This window comes from Orycteropus afer, unplaced genomic scaffold, assembly GCF_000298275.1.
Source record: "Orycteropus afer afer isolate SDZICR_OR568_19922 unplaced genomic scaffold, OryAfe1.0 scaffold00036, whole genome shotgun sequence".
NCBI lineage: Eukaryota > Metazoa > Chordata > Mammalia > Tubulidentata > Orycteropodidae > Orycteropus > Orycteropus afer.
In genome coordinates this window covers 10,959,463-10,980,796 of record NW_006921623.1, presented here as the reverse complement: position 1 = coordinate 10,980,796, position 21,334 = coordinate 10,959,463, and positions in this window count along the sequence as shown.

Below are 21,334 nucleotides of genomic sequence, written 5' to 3'. Positions count from 1 at the left end.
ACAACAGCAATCTGGAGTCAAGCAACTGAGCATTGACCTACCAGCTAGCTATGGGCTCAATGCTGTACTAGGTGCTATTGGACATATATAAGAAGTAATACAAACAGGCATGGCCAAGGTGAGGCCAGGAACCAGGGTGATATCTCCATTTCATTCAATACTAGCTGAGGTCAAGCTATCCTGTAGACCAATTTCTGTCCCAACATAGTCTGTTTGTTGACTTCAAAATCCTTCTTAGGCAGCATTTTTATTAGACTCCTCCTAATAACGGTCTCTGATTTTTTTAAGAGCTCATCTCGATGAAACAGAGATGAAGTTTCTAGAGGCTTTGTGCATCTGAGAAGGCAAAATTCAAATTCCCTTACTTAACGAGAAAAAGATTTTTATGCAAAAACACAGTCTGTCCTGCACAGTCAACCATGCAGTGTCCCCAAGGGGTTTCTCTCCATGTGCTTATTCAATTTTATTTGCTTATCTGTGGCCCAATTTTTGTGGGTTTTATTTACTTTTTTTCAAGGTCCAAAATCTCTGAGATGCACCTTAATGAAAAGTCGCAAACCACTTATAAGGTAAGATGCTCAAATAATGGAAATTAGAAGTCATTTTCTTTTGTGAAGGCAGTAAATGATTGTCTGAATCAAGATGATTTTAGTGATGTATATTATAATGGAACTAATTACTAATGAAGTGCTAAATTACAAGAAACATCCTTGTTACTTATTAAACACTTTAGTTAATAAGAACAGGGAAAATAAAGGGATGAAGCACATTTTAATATTTCCTATGAGATCAAGTCAGAAGTGAACAGATGTGTAAACATGACGCCCAGCCCAAGGGTAGCCTCTCAGGTGTGGCCTACCAACTACCTGTGAGAGACCCTCCAAAGGAGGGGCTACAGACCTTCCAAATTCTAACCAGAACTTGAATGCATGAACAGATAACCTTCCCCATCTAAAACAGGTGATGCTCACCAATCCTCCAAAGTCACTACTAGGTCTTCTAATGAGCACAGAAAATTTGACCTGGAAATAAAGAAAAATGGGGCTGGAAGGAGGATGGAGATAAAATACTCAGGAGACGTTTATTATTTTCTATTGGAAAACTCCCACTTTTTAAAGTGTGACCTAGCTGAGAAGCAAGGGTATTATACCAGCCTTCCTTATTCCCAACCCCCTTCCACCATTTTCTCCATTTTATGATCTACTTCTGGTAACTGGCTTCCTGTCTTGTTGCCTGTACCCAAGTGTCTGTCTTGGTAAGCAGCCTAGATTTTTGTTTTCCTAAAAGCAAAACCCTGAATTTACCTGGCTACTCCCCTTCCTTCAAGGATCAGCATTCTACCTCAGATGCTGACCTTATAACAGGCGCCCTTATGCCTGCTGGAGCTCTGGTGGTATAGTGGTCGGTGGTTCAGACCCACCAGCTACTCATGGGAGGGCAATGAGGCTGTCTGTTTCCCTAAAGATTTACAGCCTTGAAAACTCATGGTGTACTTCCACTCTCTTGTATAGGGTCGCTATGAGTCAGAATGGACTCCATAGCCGTAGGTTTGGTTTGGTTTGTTATGCCTGTCAGTAGGTTTATCTGCTGTCATCACCTTGAATATCCATCCTTCTAGTTTTCTGAAAATTGTCTGCTACTCAGTTCCTTAGGGAGCTCTGGTAGCATAGTGGCTAAGGCATTTGACTGCTAACCAGAAGGCTGGCAGTTCAAACCCACCAGCCACTCCTCGGAAGGAAGATGAGGCAATCTACTTCCGTAGTGATACTGCCTGGGAAACCCAAGGAGGGGTCGCTATGAGTGGGGTCCGACTCAACGGCACATAACAACAACAACAACTCAGTTCCTTGTCGTGACTTTGCTCACTGGTCAAGGCTCTTCTGTTTCTTCCTGCGCTTGCCCCCACCACTGATAACCTACCTCTCTGATTACACTTGTCTGTGCAGATCCCCTCAAGGTCTCAGGTTAATCTGCTGAACTATATTCACTTTGACATCAGCAGATGAGTCCCTAAACCACCAAAACCAGTTGCTGTCAAGTTGATTCTGATTCATAGCAGCCCCATGTGTGTCAGAGTAGAATTGTGTGCCCCACAGGGTTTTCAATGGCTGATTTTTCATAAGTACATCACCAGGCCTTCTCCAGAGACACGTCTGGAAGAACTTGAACCTCCAACCTTTCAGTTAGCAGTTGAGTATATTAATCATTTCCACCACCAAGGGACACTACTACACCCCATAGGAGAGGTGAATTTCAGACCCCAGTCACTATGCGGTAAATGGAATACAAGGCCAGAGTCTGAACATCCCCTTCCAGCCTAGAAACTGCCATTGACTAGTTCTGTTATTTGGGAAACCCACCTAGCCTCTCTAAACTTTAGTTTTCTTATTCATTATCTCCTAATTATATTTATAGAAGGACTACTAAATATTGGAAACTTGAGCAATAAAGAAGATAAGGTCATTGCCCTCAAAGAGCACATTCTGGTGGAGGAAACAGTCTTGTAAATAAATAATTACAAAATTGTGAGAGAAGTGCTAAAAAAGGCATAGTCAAAAGGTTATGAAAATACTGAGAGTAATTAACTATGCCTGGGGGACACCAAGGAGGAGATGGTTGAGTAATCTTCAAGGATGCAAGGAGCCAAGTGTCTCCAAGGCAGAGGAAATAACATATGCAAAGATGCAGAGGTTAGAACTGCATGAAACATAGCAGAAACTGAACGGGATTTGGGATGACTAGAAGAGGATATAAGTGGCCAGCAATGAGGTTAAGAAAATAGACAGGAGCTAAATAATAATGAGCCTTTTCATGTCAGGCTAAAGAGGTTATCTTTTATCCTATGGATAATAATGAACAATCAACGGCTTTTAAACACATAGAGTTGACAGATTAGATCAGTGTGTATAGGATAACTGTGGCCCATTTATGGAGAATGGCCTTATTCAACAAGGCAAGTAAGAGAGAGAGAGAGAAGGGTATTCAACAAGGCAAGTAAGAGAGAGAGAGAGGGCAGCAGAAGTACAGGAGACAGAGTCAAAAGATACATATAATAAAGAATTAGAGGAACATGATAATTGATTCTGAGTTCCTGAGGGATGCAAACTGTTAAAGTTCTCACTGCTAACCAAAAGGTTGGTGGTTGGAGTCTACCCAGAGGCATATTGGAAGAAAGATCTGGTGATCTACTTCCCAAAAGTCAGCCATTGAAAACCCTATGAGCCCAGTTCTGCTCTAACACACATGGAGTAGTCATGAGTTGGAATCAATTCAACAGTAACTGGCTTTTTGTGGAGGGTTTTTTTCTGTGTGTGTATGTGTGTGTATGTGTGTGTGTGGTAATTAATTAGATGTGGGATATATGAAAGAAGCAGTTATCAGGTTACCCCCCAAAGATTCTGATTTGGATTCATTGATGAGGATATAAGGGCTTGAAGGGAAGACTGAATTGGGGAAGATGACAATTGATTTCTTTTTTGCACAAGTCATTTGAGATGCCGAAGAGACAGCCAGATGAAGATAGTCCTGGGCAGTAAGAAACATTGCCCTGGAGCTGAGAAGTCTGCGTTAGTGATACACCTATGAGAGCCATCAATAAAGGGAATGGCTGATGTGATAAGAACTAAGGAGCTCAGCCATACAGAACTCACAGAGTGAGAAGAGAAGGTCAAGGGCAGAGCCATGGGGCAAAAGGGGCATTTAAAAACCTAGTGAAAGAAGAATCATCAGGAAACTGTCAAGGAAGTAGGAAAGCCAGACAAAGAAGGTCACTAAAGCCAGGAGGGGAGAGTTTCCCAAAAAGCAGTGAGCAGAGTCAAGTGGCAGAAATTCAAGTTGAAACTAGGAGAGCATTAATTGGTTTTGGCAATTGGAGGGTTTGATGATTTTGCATTGTGCGGTTTCTAGGAATAGAAGATAGATTACAAAAAGATGAGAAGTGATTACAGACAGGTGGTGAGCCATTGGAGTCAGCGGATACAGGCTATCTTTTAATACATTTGGCAACAAAGGGAAGGAGAAAGCTAGGCAAGTAGCTAGACAGCAACACAAAGTGAAAGGAGACTTTTTATATAAACTACAAGAAATTAAAGCCTATGTACGAGGAAGGAATTAGACAATATAATCCTCAAGATTCCTTTCAACTTTCTTTTCCTTTGATTGTAAGGACTATACTTAAGAACAGAGGGAAACAGTCTCTAGTAGGGAAACTACTGGAGGATTTTCAATACAACAAGAAATATGAAATGGAAAATGTCAAGTGACTCAACATGGTTACTTAGGCTTTCCCCTTGCCTGCCATTCTGATGAGCTCTGAGCATAAGCAGCACTTGGGGTAAGTTCACTTGGGTCTGAAAGCATGTGTTGTTAGCCATCAAAATTGGCTCAGACTCATGGCTACCCCATGTACGACAGAACAAAACATTACCCAGTCCTTACCATCTTCATGGTTGTTGGCATGTTTGAGTCCATTGTTGCTATGTTCTTGCTCTATTGTGTAGTTCCAACCCAGTGGGCTCATCCTCCAATATTATGCTGGACAATATTCTGTTGTGATCCATAAGATTTTCATAAGCTAATTTTTGGAATTAGGTCACCAGACCATTCTTCCTAGCATGTCTCAGTCTGGAAGCTCCATTGAATTCTGTCCATGTGTCACCCTGCTGCTATTGGAAATACCAGTGGTAGAGCTTCCATCATCAAAGGAACACACAAGCCACCACAGTGCAGCACACTGACCAAAGGGTGGTGGGAAGGCACCTAGGCCACCTAAAATTTGCACCTTGAGTTTCTATCCCATCAACCTTCTCATCCAGCATTTACAGACTAAGCCTTCTCTGATCTCAAAGAGTTGCCCAGAGTATTGTCTGGTTTTAATCCCAAAACCCTGAAAGCAAGAGAAACCATGATCAGACAAGAAAGAAGAAAAAGAGTTTGGATAAGAAAGGGAAGAAGGGAAGAAAGCTCATACAGAACCCATGTTCCTCTTTCTTAGGAATTTACATCAGATCTTACAGTAGTTATCTCTGTAGATTTTCTCCCTGTCTGGCTTAATATTCTCAAGGGAAAACCAAGTTGAACATGAACAACAGAAGACTAAAGCACTTAATCTATTTTAATCTGTTAGCAACATATTTCTGAAATAACTTTTCAAAGACGTTTTAGACTTTCAGGAGGAAGAATTTTATCTTCAGTGAATTACTATTTATTAAGGCTTTAATAAATGTTTGCCTTTCTTTCTTTCTTTCTTTCTTTTTTTTTTTCTTTTTTGCTGGCAGGCTGCTTTTTATGTGGCCCATTAAAGTGAAGATTATCTTTGGGGAAGAAAAGCACAAAGTATAATTTTCAGCCTGGGCAAAGAAGTGTTGAAAACACAAGTAAAAACTTCTACATGATCAGTTTTAATCTCACCTGCTAAAGGGTTTTTGCTACTTAATGATATATTTTGGAAATGGATGTGACACCAAAGGTCACCCATAAATAGAGCTCAGGGAGAAAGAAATGAAACGCACAAATTAGATTCACTCGCTGTGCTAGATAGCGGGAAGTTTCCAGTCTTCATGGGATTTCTGAGGGAATCAAGCAATGGTTCTAGAATCTGCCTTCCGGGGAGGAGAGCTGGGGGAGGTTTTGTGTGCACTTGTTTTCTCTGCCCAATCATGTGACGAAAGTTGGCTGGGAGTGTTTTTTTTTTTTCTTTATTATTGTGGTCTATGACACAATCACCACATTCTACTGGAGCTTTTTGAAAAACTGGTGTATAGCTCAAGTGTGCGATTACCATTGTGCTTTAGTGGAACGTGGTGTAGCCTAAGGGGAGCATAGGATTCTGTACAGTGGCAGGGGAGAGGGGTTGGTGCCTTCAGAATTTTCACAGAATACACCAAAACCTGCCCAGGCAGCACAGAATTTCCAGGGGCCTTTGCACTTTTTTACTTTTTGGAAATGAAATTCACACAATGTGATAACAATTTTAAAGTATACAATTTAATAGTGTTCAGTACATTCATAGTGTTATGCAACCACCACATCTATCTGCTTCCAGAACACTTTCATCACCCCAGAAGGAAACCCTATACCCACCTTATCCCCTTTCCTTCTTCCAGCCCCTAGTAACCACCAATTTACTTTCCACCTGTATGGATTTATCTTTGTTGGGTATTTCATATAACTGTAATAATAATATGTAACCTTTTCTGTCTGGTTTATTTCACTTACCATGATGTTTTCAAGGTTCATCCACAGTGTTATCAGTGTTGTTGTTGTTGTTAAGTGTCGTTGTCGAGTGTTATCAGTACTTCATTCTTTTTTATGGATGAGTAATATCTCATTGGTGCAAATTGTTAAGGCGCTGGGTCTCTAACCCAAAGGTTGGAGGTTGGAGTTCTTACAGAGGTGCCTTGAAAGAAAGGTCTGGAGATATACTTCCCATCAAAAAATCAGCCACTGAAAACCCTACAGAGCACAGTTCAGAGTCAACACCACAACAGTTGGTTAATATCCCATTGTATGTATTGCATATTTTGTTTAGCCTTTCATTTGCTGATGGGCGTTTGTGTTGTTTCCATCTTTTGGCTATTTTAAATAGTGTTGCTATGAACAGTCATGCACAAGTATTTATTTGTTTCAGTACTTGTTTTCAGTATATACTTAGGAAGGGAATTACTGGGTCATATGGTAACATAGGGAGCTCTGGTAGCATAGTGCCTAAGGCACTTGACTGCTAACCAGAAGGCTGGCAGTTCAAACCCCCCAGCCACTCCTTGGAAGGAAGGTTGGGCAGTCTACTTCCGTAGTGATACCACCTTGGAAACCAAGGAGGGGTCGCTATGAGTCGGGGCCGACTCGACGGCAAATAACAACAACAACAACAACAGCATGGTAACATAAAACCATAGTAACTTTTTTAGCAACTGCCAGACTATTTTCCCTTTGTACAGTTCCTATGCAAAGAGCTAACCTCAACTCTTGAAAACTCAGCTTCTTCTTTTTTTTCCCCAACATTTTATTTTTAATTTTTATTGTGATTTGGGTGGAAGTTTACCAAGCAGATTCATTCTCTATTCAACAGTTCATACACATTTCGTTTCCTGACATTGATTACAATCCCCACAATGTAATAGCTCTCTTCCCATTTCCTCCCTGTGTCCTTCTTTTCTATACATCCCTGCTCTCTGAAATATCTCCCTGTGCAAATGCTGCCCTTCTGAAGTCCCATGGTTGATTGTTCTAGGGAGTGTACCTACCTGGTGTAATTGTTCACCTTGTAGGCCTACCTATTATTTGTCTGGAAGCCCTGTGGGTGAGTTTAACTCCAGGTCCAAAGGTGGACTGACCAGGGGCCGTGGTCTCAGGGGTTCACCAACCTCTTTTAGTCTCTATTTATCTTGGTCTATTTTATGATTTTTCTCCCACTCTATTCAGGATCTCCAATTTTGATCGCTTTGTGGAAAATTCAGCTTTTGAAATTATGAAATTGGTTATAACCTGGGAAGTTCTTCTCCCTATCAATTTCTGACCCTGTAATAAGGAAAATGAGAATTGTTGTTGCTGTTACATGCCAGCAAGTCAGTTCTGACTCATAGTGACTCCATGCACAACAGAAAGAAACAGTGCTCAGTTCTGTGCCGTCCTCACCATCATTGCTATGTTTAAGAGCATTGTTACAGCCACCTTGTCAATCCAACTCTTTGACAGTCTTCCTCTTTTTCACTGACTCTCTACTTTACCAAGTGTGATATGCCTCTCCAGGAACTGGTCCTTCTTGATAACATATCCAAAGTATGTGAGATGAAGTTTCACTATCTTTGCTCCTAAGGAGTATTCAGATTGCATCTTTGAAGACAGATTCATTAGTTCTTTCAGCAGTCCATAGTATGTTTAATGTTCTCTGCCAACACTGTAATTCAAAGGCATCAGTTCTTCAGTCTTGCTTATTCATTGTCCAGCTTTCCCACGCATATGAGGCAACAGAAAATACCATGCCTTGGGTCAGGTGTGCCTTAGTCATCAAGGTGACAAAATTATGTTTGAACACTTTAAAGAGATCTTTTGCAGCAGATTTGCAATATGCCATCTGATTTTTTACTTCAATGAGCATTGTTTGTGAATCTAAGTAAAATGAAATCCTTCACAATTGCACTATCTTCTCTGTTTATTATGATGTTTCTTATTGGTCCAGCTGTTGGGACTTTTGTATTCTTTATGTTGAGGTGTAATCTATACAAAATGCCAGGTCTTTAATCTTTATCAGTAAAGGCTTCAAGTCCTCTTCACTTTCAGCAAGCAAAATATGTTATCTGCATATTGTGGGTTGTTAATGAATCTTCCTCCAATACTGATGCTTCATTCTCCTTCATTTAGTCCAGATTCTTGGATTAGTAGCTCAGCATAAAAATTGAGTAAGTGTGGTGAAAGGGTACAACCTTGATGCACACCTTTCCTGATTTTAAACCATGCAGTATCCCCTTGTTCTGTTTGATAGATTGCCTCTTAGTCTAGGTACAGGTTCCTCATGACCACAATTAAGTGTTCTGGAATTCCCATTCTTATAACGTTATCTGCAATTTGTTATGATCCATACAATTGGATGCTTTTGCATAGTCAATAAAACACAAATAAACATCTTTCTAGTGTTTTTTGCTTTCAGCCAAGATCCATCTGTCATCAGCAGTGATATCCCTCATTTCATGGCCTTTTCTGAATTTGGTTTGAATTTCTGACAGTTCCCTGTCAATGTACTGCTGCAACCATTTTTTAATTATCTTCAGCAAAATTTTACTAGCATGTGATATTAACAATATTGTTTGATAATTTTGACATTTTGTTGGATTGCTTTTCTTTGGAAGGGGCACTAAAATGGATCTCTTCCAGTCAGTTGGCCAAGTAGCTGTCATCCAAATTTTTTGACATGGACAAGTGAGCGCTTCTAGTGTTGCACCCATTGTCAAAACATCTCAATTGGTATTCCATCAATTCCTAGAGCCTTGTTTTCACCAAGACCTTCAGTCCAAGAAGCTTGGACTTCTTCCTTCAGTATCATTGATTCTTGATCATATGCTACCTTCCAAAATGGTTGAACATCAACCAACTCTTTTGGGTCCAGTGACTCTATTCCTTCATCTTCTTTTGATGGTTCCTGTGTCACTCAATCTTTTGTCCTTTGATAATGTAACTTGAAGCTTGAATTTTTTCCTCAGTTCTTTCACCTTGAGAAATTCTGAGCATAAAGATTACCTAACTCCTGGCCTTTGCACTTTTCATTATAATACTTTATCTTCTTGAGCTACTTTTTGAAATGTTCTGTTCAAGAGCAAGTTTCAGAGTCTCTTCTGACATCCATTTTGGTCTTTTGTTCCTTTCCTGTCTTTTTAATAACATTTCACCTTCTTAATGTATTATGTCCTTGATGTCATCCCACAACTCATCTGGCTTTCAGTCATTAGTGTTCAAAGAATCAATCTATTCTTGAGATGGTCTCTAAATTCAGGTGGGATATACTCAAGGTCGTACTTTGGCTCTCATGAGCTCATTTTAATTTTCCTCAGCTTCAATTTGAATTTGTATATCAGCAATTTATGGTCTGTTCCACAGTCAACCCCAGTACTGATGTTGTTGAGCTTCTCCATGGTCTCTTTTCACAGATGTAGTTGATCTGATTCCTACGTATTCCATCCAGCAATGTCCACATATATAGTCGCCATTTACATTATTGAAAAAAGGTATTTGGAATGAATAAGTAGTTGGTCTTGTAAAATGCTATCAGACTGTCTCTGTCATGTTTCTATCACCAAGTTTTTCAACTACCAAACTTTCTTCTTTGTTTTCAACTTTGTTTGACATTCCAATCACCAGGAATTATCAATGCATCTTGATTGCGTCTTTGGTCAATTTCAGATGTTGGTAAAAAAATCTTCAGTTTCTTCATCTTTGGCATTAGTGGCTGGTGCATAAATTTGAATAATAGTCATATTAACTGATCTTTCTTGTAGATGTATGAATATTATCATATCACTGACAGCATTGTACTTCAGGATAGATCTTGAATTGTTCTTTTTGACAATGTATATGGCTCCACTCCTCTTCAATTTGTCATTTCTTGCATAGTAGACCATAAGATTGTCTGATTCAAAATGGCCAACACCTGTCCATTTCAGCTCACTAATGCCTATGGTATCAATCTTTATGCCTTTCATTTATTTTTTGATGACTTCCAATTTTCCTTGATTCATACTTCATACAATCCACATTACAAATACTAGTGGATATTTATAGCTGTTTCTTCTCTTTTTGAGTTGTGGCACATCAGCAACTGAAGGTCTTGAAAATGCCATTCCATCCTCATCATTAAGGTCAACTCTACTTTGAGGTGGCAGCTCTTCTTCAGTCATACTTTGAGTGTCTTCCAACCTGAGGGCCTCATCTTCCAGCACTATATCAGACTGTGTTCCATTGCTATCCATAAGGTTTTCACTGGTCAGTTTTTTTCAGAAGTAGATTGCCAGGTCCTTCTTCCCAGTTTGTTAGTCTGGAAGCTCTACTGAAATCTTTTCACCATTGATTACTCTGCTGGTATTTGAAATACCACTGGCATAGCTTGCAACAGCAACATGCGAACCATCACAGTACACAGACTGACAGATGAGTGGTGGCTAATGCTAGGCTTAAAATGGGGTTCCAATTGGTCTGAATCATGATGTTATAGAGAAAACACAGGCTTCCAAGGGAAAAAAGAAAGTCTGGATTTAAGTCTTTCCCATGCCACTGACCAGCTATGTTATAGAACCTCCCTGGATCAACTTACTTGTCTGTAGAAATGGAAGATAAGGTCTAGCTCACAGGGTGGTAAAAAAAAATAAGAGAAAATCCAAATGCATTTTCATTAACAAATATTTATTGAGTATCTACAATGTATAAAGCACTGTTCTAGATACATAGGATACAGCAGTCAGCAAAATGATATATAGAGATGATGCATGTAAACTTCATAGCCCACTGCCTGGCCGCTAACATAACATGATTGTGTATGTCAGCTAAGGAATCCAGTTGTTTGGTCAAGCACTGGTCTATATGCTATTATGAAGTAGTTACATGTGGTTAAATAAGTTGGTCGTAGGTAAAACAGATTGCCCTCCATGATGTGGGTGGGCCTCATCCAATCAGTTTAAGGCATTAAGAGCACAAAGAAAGTTCTCCCTAGGTTGCATTCTGCCTCCAGACTAAATAGACATCTTACCAGAACTTTTCCACTCTCTCTTCTCTTCCAGTCACTTGACCCATAGATTTTAGGACACAAAACTATAGGAATCTCCAGTTTGACCTACAGATTTTCACTTGGTAACCACCACAATCACATAAGCTAATTCCTTAAAATAAAAATTTATCTATCTATCTACCTATCTATCTATCTGTTTTTCTTTCTTTCTTTCTTTCTTGCTGGTTCTGTTTCTCTAGAGATTCCTAAGATAGTGACAATGGACAAGTTGGGGTACTGATGTCAGATAATGTTTTGTTTCTGGTAAGTAACTTCTAAATTCATTATTTATTTCTGAAACCATTAGACTCAATCACCAAAAGTTATTGAAAACAATACTACCATGAAAGTATGCCAAGATCTCAAAACCTAACCTCTGCTTCTCATTTGGAACTGACAGTAGCCAGAAACTAACACCATCTCTTAAAGGATCATGGTATGTGGGTTGTAAGCATGGCAGTGCCACACTTAGGAAATGAAAAAGGTAGGTATTTTGGATCCATTCTTAGAGGGCTCTGAGAATTGTTGAGTAATAATTATGGAAGGCATCATCTGAGGGGGAAGAGGTGACTTCAATAGTTGTTCATGTGCATTTAGAAACCAAGTCATGACTCATCTTTCTTGGTGCCATTGAGTCACAACATGTGGGATTGTTTCCCACACATAACACTCACATAACATGCATACATACATACAGACAAGATTACTCAGTGCATTTATGTCCCATGCACTGTGCTAGGTGCCAGGGACACAGCAATCACATAGGTACAATCCCTACTCTGTTTTTTTTTTTTTTCCCCCAACTTTTTATTGTGATTTGGGTGAAATTTTAAAAGCAGATTTGCTTTACACTCAACAATTCATACACATTTTGTTTTTCGACACTGGTTATATTCCCCACAGTGTTACAGTTGTCTTCCTGTTTCCTCCCTGTGGTTACTCTTTCCTTGTGTCCTTCTTGCCTATGCATTCCTGCCTCCCTACCTTTCTCTTTAAACAAATCCTGCCCTTCTGATCTCCCATGGTAGATTGTTCTAAGGATTGCATCTTCCTGGTATAGGTGTTCACTGTAGGGCTATCGTTTGGCTGAGAGTTAAGCCATAAGTGAAAGTTCAACTCCAGGTCTGAAGGGTGACTCAGAGCCGTAGTCTCAGGGGTTTCACCAGTCTCTATCAGACCAGTCAAAAACAACAAGTCAAATCCACTGCCATCAAGTTGATTCCCATTCATAGAAACCCCCATTGGGTTCCCAAGGCTGGAAATCTTTACTGAAGTAGATTGCCTCATCTCCCTCCTGTGGAGCAGCTGGTAGGTTTGAACCAGTGATCTTCTGATTAGCAGCCAAATGCCTTAGCCACTATGCCACCAGAGTAAGCCTGGTCTTTTTTAAATGATTTTGTTTTTTAGTGTTTTTTTTTTTTTTTTAATTGTGATTTGGGTGAAAGTTTGCAGAACAAATTCATTTTTTTATAGCAGTTCATACACATTTTGTTTCATGACATTGACTGCAATGCCCACAATGTACAGCTTTCTTCCCACTCCCCCCCCCGTAGTTATCTCTTCCCTGTGTCCTTCTTCCTATGCATTCCTGACCCCTGAGCTATCTCCCTGTGCAAATACTGTTCTTGATTTTGAGTTTTGTTCCACATTTTTCTCTCATTCTATCCAGAATCTCCAATTTTGATCCCTTACCAAGTGGTTGGCATTGGAAGCCAGACATCATCTAGTTCTTCTGGTCTCAGGGTCATATAGGCTGAGGTTCTCATGGTCCATTAGTCCTTTGGACTGTTTCCATGCATCTTTGATTTTTTTAATTGTGATTTGGGTGAAAATGTACAGACAAAATTCACTTTCCATACAACAGTTCACATATACTTTGTCTCATGACATTGACTACAGTTTACCCCAATGCAACAGCTCGCCTCCCACTTCCTCCCAATAGTTACCTTTTTCCTGTGTCCATCCCTCCATGCATGCCTGCATCTTTGATTTTCTTCACTCTACTTTGCTCCAGATGAGGAGAGACCAATAGTGGCATCTTAGATGGCTGCTCAAAATCTTTTAAGACACCAGTTACTACTCATCAAAGTAAGATGTAGAAACAATCCTCACTCTTGACAAGTTTATGGTGTAGGGTAGATGTTAGCAAAAAAATTTTTTTTTTCTTTCTGTAAAGAGCCAGGTTGTAAATATTTTAGACTTTGTTAGCCATATAATCTCTGTTACAACTACTAAATTCATTGTAGTAAGAAAGCAGCCCCAGATAATAAGTAAGTGAATGATGTGGCTGTGTTCCAATAAAACTTTCTTTACAAAAACAGTGGCAGGACAGATTTGACACTCAAGCCATAGTTCGCCAACCCCTGGCTTAAGGCATTTGACTGCTAACCAGAAGGCTGGCAGTGCAAACCCCCCAGCCACTCCTTGGAAGGAAGATTGGGCAGTCTACTTCTGTAGTGATACTGCCTCAGAAACTCAAGGAGGGGTTGCTATGAGTCAGATCTGACTTGACAGCAGTGAGTTTGGTTTTTGGTTTTTGGCCTAAAAGAGAAAAAAGATATTTAACTGGATAATTTCAACAAAGTGTAGAAAATGCTATGACAGAAGTAAACAGAGGATGGGTACCTAAGGTAGCTTGGTCTGGGGTTTCTAGATAAGCCTTCTTATTTAGAAGATTTTATCTGCAACTACCACTTGTCTGTCAGTTTGTCATACTGTGGTGGCTTTCTTGTTGCTATGATGCTGGACACTATGCCTCTAGTATTTCATATCCCAGCAGTGCCACTCATGGTGAACATGTTTCAGTGGAGTTTCCAGACTAAGAATAGGAAGAAAAGCTTGGTGATCTACTTCTGAAAATTAGCCAATGGTGTGTGTGTGTGGGGGGGGCGGATATTCTTCTGTAGAATGCTGGAAGCCCCCTAGGTTGGAAGAATCTCAAAATACAGTGGTTGGCACAATGGACTCAAGTATATCAGTGATCATAAACACGGTGCAGAACCAGGTAGCATTGTGTTCATGGAGTCACCATGAGTCAGAGGCAACTAGTCAGCAAGTAACCAGTAGTAACAACTATCTGCAACTCAAAGTGGATATTTCTAATCTCTTTGTCATTTTGAAAGGCCTCTGAGGACCACTACTTTCCTGTTTAGAAGACTATTACAAAAGTCCAGGGGAGAGAGGATGAAGATCAGAAGTGAGCAATTATTTTAGGAATGGAATGGAGGGAGAAGATTTGAGAAATATTTGTCAGGTAAAACTGGCAGGACATGAGAATGAAATATGGGGAAGGAAGGAAATGAGGGTGTCATGCTTCTGACTAGCATAGTTAGGCAGTAATTCACCAAGATAAGGATATCAGGAGAAGCTTGATTTTGAGGTAAGACAAAAAAATTTATCTGCTTGTGGGGAATTGAAGTGGAAGTATACAGCAGGTGGTGGACATACCTGAGTCCCTAAGCTCAGGGGAGAGGTAGGTGCTGGAGTATTCTCCCCTGAACTACTGATCCAACCAACAATCCAACCAACCAGTTGCCATCAAGTAAACTTCGACTCATGGTGACTCTATGTGTGTCAGAGCAGAATTGTGCTCCATAGGGTTTTCAATGGCTAACTTTTTTGGAAGTGGATCACCAGGTCTTTCTTCTGAGGAGTTTTTGGGTAGATTCCAATTTCCAACGTTTTAGTTAGTAGCCTAGCGTGTGGCATTTTAACTGTTTTCACCACCCAGGTCCTCCTGAACCATTGATTAAAAGCAAAAACAAAAAACTAACCCACTGTCAACAAGTCTATGCTGATGATTGATTCCAACTTGTAACAACCCTATACAACCCACTGTCATGGAGTTGATTCAAACTCATAGCAACTCTGTAAGACAGAGTTAGTAGCCGAGCACTTTAACCACTGTGCCACCAGGTGTCCTTAAACTGTTGATCAAAAAACCAAAACCAAACTCACTGCTGTCAAGTCAGATGTAACTCATAGCAACCCCTCCTTCGGTTTCTGAGACTTTATCACTACAGAAGTAGATTGCCCAGTCTTCCTTGAACTATTGATAGAGACTCTTGAATGTCACCTGTGTTGCTCCTATCAAATCTATCCTCGCTCAGATGTCACAACACCCTACCTAAAACACAAATCTGAAGTTGTTATTCCTCAGCTACATACTTTTTTAACAGTTCTCCATCAGAAGATGGACCTACTTCTGAAAATCAGTCAATGGGGTGGGGGTGGGGGTCCTATAGGTCGCAACAGAAGTTAAAGTTCCAATTCCTTAGTCTGATCTGGGAGGTTCTCCAAACCTGGTCCTCACCAACCCCTCCAGCCTTATCTGTCAGCATTCCCTGCCTTCTTTGAGCTCCTCCACTGTAAGTCAGGGCCCAGCCCAGGAGAAGAATTTGATGATTCAATGCAAATAACAAGTGCTAACTCAGCATCCCTGGGGATTAGACCCTTTCACTGTGGGCAAAAGAATTACAAATGCTTATCCTCAGTGGCAGGAACAGTCTCAATTTCAGCCCAGGAGTCCTCAGCAAGATTGCAAACCTTGGCCTGGCAGCTCTCCAAACTGGTTATCACTGGCAAGCTCCCTCACAAACACACCCAGAATCTTCAACTTTTCCAGAATTTGCAGCACAAAGGCGAGCCCCTCAGGGAGTGAAGCATGCTCTCCCATCCTGTTCTCCACTGGCCACAGCCTTCCAGGCACTGGGAAATGAAAACTAGCTCCTCCTCCCACAAACTCTAGGGACCTCATTAAATTCAAACTGCCTAGCATTCACATCACTACTCCAGAAAAAGGAACGGGATTGATTTTCCTTGGCTGGGGAGCAGAGGCTGGCAGCTTACTGCTGATGTTTAGGCCCATCAGACATCTCTTCAGAAGAGGATCGCTCTCTGTGAAGTTCTTGGCATTCACAGCTGATATTTAGGTTGTCAAAACGATGGTAAGGGGAAAGCATCCTCCAAAGATTATAGGTCAAAGAAACCAGAAGAAAAGTTTTTGAAGAAGCATTCATTGAAAGAATGATCACTGCTAATAGTCTTGTTCCAGTTGAGCAGACCCACAGTTTAAAAAAAAAAAAAAAAAAAAACGCCCACCACCTGTGGAATATTCCAGGCTTTGTATCAAGGAGGATTTGTTTTCTGACATGGTGGGTTGAGTTACCCAGCAATGTGTGAGCTATCAGACCGTAATCACAGTAACAGTGATTTCAGACCATCTCTCACGGTTCAATAGGTTGAAAATCTTTCTCTTCTGCTGTATTGATTCCAAAGACTCTTTGCTTTTTCCATTTGTTTAAAATAAAATTACTTTTAGCAATGATAGCTCCTCACCTGTCTGCCAGTTTGTTGCACTGTGGTGGCTTGTGTGTTGCTATGATGCTGGAAGCTATGCCAGCAGTATTTTCAAAACCAGCAGGGTCACTCACGGTGGGCAGATTTCAATAGAGTTTCCAGACTAAGACAGACTAGGAAGAAAGACTTGCCAATCTACTTCTGAAAATTAGCCAATGAAAACCTCATGGATCACAACAGAATATTGTCCACTAGCTAACCAGAAGGCTGGCAGTTTAAACCCACAAGCCCTTCAGTTTAAACCCACAAGCCCCTCCTCGGAAGGAAGGCTGGGCAATCTACTTCCAAAGCGATACCGCCTCGGAAACCCGAGGAAGGTTCGCTATGAGTCAGGGCTGACTCAATGGCAAAATAACATGCTAGAAGTTATGTCCTAGGTTGGAAGGCACTACACAGTTACAGCAACAATGGATTCAAACTTACCAATGATCATGAAGATGAAATAGGATCAAGTGACATTTCATTCTGTTGTACGTGGGGTCACCATGAGTCAGAGCTGACTTGATGGCAACTAACAACAGAATAAGAACAGTGCCACACCAGAATGAAAACTACCAGCCTTGCCACAGACCTAGGCACCTACCTGGGGTCTTCTCCTCCAAGGTGCGCTTTCCAAAGGGTCTTTGATCCAGCCTGGAAAGAAACCACATGTCCAAAAGTCTAGGCCCAGGAGAAATCTGTCTGAATGAAAATATCCACTTCCCCTTCACTCCCAAGTGCAGTCTTGTCCCTCTGCAGGGAGCTGTGACTTGCTACCCCCAAACACTGCTGCCTCAAGCAGCGTGGGACGTTTGGTGAGGTTGGTGACTCTCAACACAAAAGCAAGGGTTTTAGAATTCATTTCCCCAGAATTTTTATTCTTAATGGGTTAATAAATATTTTCAAATATCTCTAAATCTCCAGAACAAATATATCTCAGGAAGTTTGATGATAGCCTTTAACACATTATGGGAAGCTAACAATTACAAAGCCAGTGAGAGGAAACAGTGGAATTGGACACACAAACTTTTGCCTTCACACCTAAACCAAATCCCATTCTCCTCCCTGAAGATACCCCTTCTTTGTTGTTTCTTCAAATGCATTTTCATGTGCTTTTGTGAATGTGTAGAAGATTTCAGGCAGCAGGAGGACTTTTGCTACAATGTATTGCTAGTGCAGTTGTCTGGATCATTAATTATCCTTGATAGTGAAAACAAGAACTTGGACAATTGGTAAGAAGTAATTATTTACCATCTGTTGTAGGCTCTCACGTGTAATTACTTAACAGTGGAAGTAATCGTAAAGTAAAGGTAATGATGGCAGCCAAGTAAATGGTAGATATTATCGGAAGACTTAATCTTTATACAATTAAAGAACTACTTGTTCTTTCACTTGTCTGCCCTTCCTTCCACTTCTTCCTTTTTCCCCTTCCTTTCTCCTTCTTCTCTTTCTTTTTTTTAAATACAGATGAGCTACACTAACCATCCATTTGTTGGCTCAAGTCCCCTCATGGATAAACCTTTCAGCAAGCTTCCATGGACTCTGCCGTGGACTCCATACTGTACCAAGGAGCCCTTCTAGGCCACCCTAGCAGTGCATCATGTTCATCTCTATTAGGACATGTATCAAGTTATATCATTATACTTTCTTTACATGTCACAACCAGGTCTCCACATCTCATTTACATATCTGTTTACTAATTGGATAATGAGTTCCTGGAGAAAAGACATTGGGCCTTTCTAGTGCTTACACTGTGCCTACCATGTAACACAATTTTCCCTCTCCAAATGAAACGATCTAAAACCCAAATTATTCATCAATTTGAAATACTTGTTTTTTAAATTGATCATCAGTTTTGATGAGAAATGTTAAGTATTTCCAGAGGAAAAGATCCATATTTTTGATTCCTCATGAGCCAGAGCTCAAGGGTGAAATTCCCAATGATATTTAGGCTCCTTAATTGCAAACAATAGGTCAAGATTTAAAGGCCCAGGCACTAGACTAATTCTGAGGCTATTGTGAATGGACTTGCTGGCAAACCCTGTTTTCTCCTCATTGGTGAGAGCTGGAGTCCAAGAATATAACTTATCCCGAGTAGCTGATCTCTCCAGCTGTCCTAAAGATCCAAGTCAAGAAAAGCATTGCAATTTATAATTCCTACCTTGTGGTACCGCCAAGGCTTTCTTTAGAAGCCTGTTTTATATTCCCTCTTGAGTTTAGTATGCCATGTTTTCCTTTGCATATTAAAGGATGAAAATCAAGGTGATGGACACATTCCCTCTGTACCAGTCAGCTGCCAAGTTTCTCTGGCTGACTTTATCTCCTCCTACAATATTTCATTGCTAGTAAGATCTTCACAAGGAGAAAGTAAGAGAATGCATATGTTTCTCTCACTCTTTTGCCTTCTAGTGAATTACTTGGGAAGTAATCAGGAAAAAAAAAAAGAAAGTGAAAACCACATACAGGGTCCAAGCTTCTGTTGATTTTACAGGATTTTAATACTATGATTAACTGGAAGAACCCATTGTATTTTATATTTAACTGTGGCAGGAGACTTAATGCTTAATAGGTTTTATAATGTAGTTTGACCTAGTACTGTCAAGAGAAAAACTACTTTTTGTTCCTGCCTTACATTCAGGACATGATTTCTACAGATAAATAATTTGTAATGCAGTTTCTATTACTAAGACAGTGTTTCACACATCTGTTTTATGTTTCATTACTGGCACAACAAATGAAACCATCAACCATCCTGCTTCTCCATATTAATTCAACGTATAAGAAAAATGTGTGATGACTCTAGACAGTAAGGCCGATTACTGTGTCAGGGAAATCTACTAGTTTACTTATGGATCCATAAAGACTGCCAAAGCACAAATCACCATGCTGGCAAATGACGATCCAATTTACTGTTTAAATCAAGAATGAGCACTGTGGTCTAATCCACAGCGGAGCAGTTTAGAACCCACTAAGTGCTAATTTAACTTAATCTCTACTACCAAACTGATGGTGAATAAGTCCACTGGAATGGGGAGTGTCATAGGAAAAAGATATCATAAAGAAGGTGGCTGATGAATTTCCCAGTCTTCTTAAAAAGAGGGCAATCTTGAGTTGAGCCAAAGAGATGGTGTTGTTTTCTGTAGTGATGAATATGAGAGGAGCAGTTTATTTATATCTTATATTTTAGCAACCTTACATAGTACCTAGATGAATGGGGAGTCCAGTTGGCCTGGGATGTAGAAAAAGTCAAAGATTAAGCCAAGCATGAGAGCTGTGATTCTGAGTTCAGTATAGGTTTGACCCACTTTCCTTCCTATGCAACAATGACGCCTCTGTAGATCATTCATTTGCACTGATGTTCCAATAATAATGTGTTTGTACTAGGAAGGTCACATCCCTTCATTTTGTTTCCTTTCAAACCAAAGCATACATTTGTGGAGGAGTTGAGTGAAGTTGGAGTTGGAGCAATCTGGCTTGATTTAGGGACATAGTTCTGCAGAGGGTGTCTCAAGCCCACCCACTTGACTGGTTTCTTTTCCTTTGCTTCCCTTCAATAGTGCCTATTGTGACCATTATTGCTGATCTCTAATAAACTGAATGTCTTTATCTATGGTATTTGCCACCCACTGACATCCTGCATACTCTTTTATCTTAGAACATTTTCTAAGGTCCTTTTGTGATTGGGGTATGCATAAAGGGTCAGAGTTGGAATTTTTGCCTTGTTCACATTTATAATGTGGGAATTACATGACCATGACACTGAACATGAAAATATGGGATGTTAAATGGGGTATATGTGGATGTGAGTGGTAAACACTGGCAACAAGACACTAGGAGAACACCAACGCAAATGGGGTTTCAAGCACTTACCTTCCAGAGTTATGCATCATGTTATACAAAAGAGCACAAAATAGGGACATTTAATCTAACCTGGCCTGGGGGGCTATGATTAGGAAATGTGATTGGAGGATGAGAAACCTAAGTTGATTCCAGAAACAAAACTAAAAAATAAACAAAACCTGAATCAAAGAAGAAGAAGAAGAAAGATATTTGGTCTAATATGATGTATAAAAGATCAGTGGGTACCCAGAGACAAAGATAAGAGCATCAGAGAAGGACGAAGATGAGAAATATGAGGGGTGGGCAGAAGGTGGGAAAAAAAAAGGTTGCCATTGAGTTAATTTTGACTCCTGGTGACCCTGGGTGTGCCAGGGTAGAACTGTGCTCCATAGAGTTTTTTGTTTTGTTTTGTGTGTGATTTGGGTGAAAGTTTACAGAGCAAATTCATTTTCCATACAACAGTTCATACACATTTTGTTTCATGATATTGATTGCAATCCCTGTAATGTAACAATTCTCTTCCCACTTCCTCCCTATGATTACATTTTTCCCTGTGCCCTTCTTACTTATATATTCTTGCTCTCTGAGCTATCTTCCTGTGCAAATATTGCCCTTCTGATCTCCCACAGGGAGCTCTGGTAGCATAGTGTCTATGGCATTAGACTGTTAACCAGAAGGCTGACGGTTCAAACCCACCAGCCACTCCTTGGAAGGAAGGTTGGGCAATCTGCTTCCGTAGTGATACTGCCTTGGAAACCCAAGGAGGTGGTTGATCAAGGGCAGTGAGTTTTTTTGTTTTTTGTTTTTTTAAATCTTCCATTGTTGATTGTTCTAAGGAGTGTACTTACCTGGTGTAAATGTTCACCTTATACATCTGTCTATTGTTTGGCTGGAAGCCACTGGAGT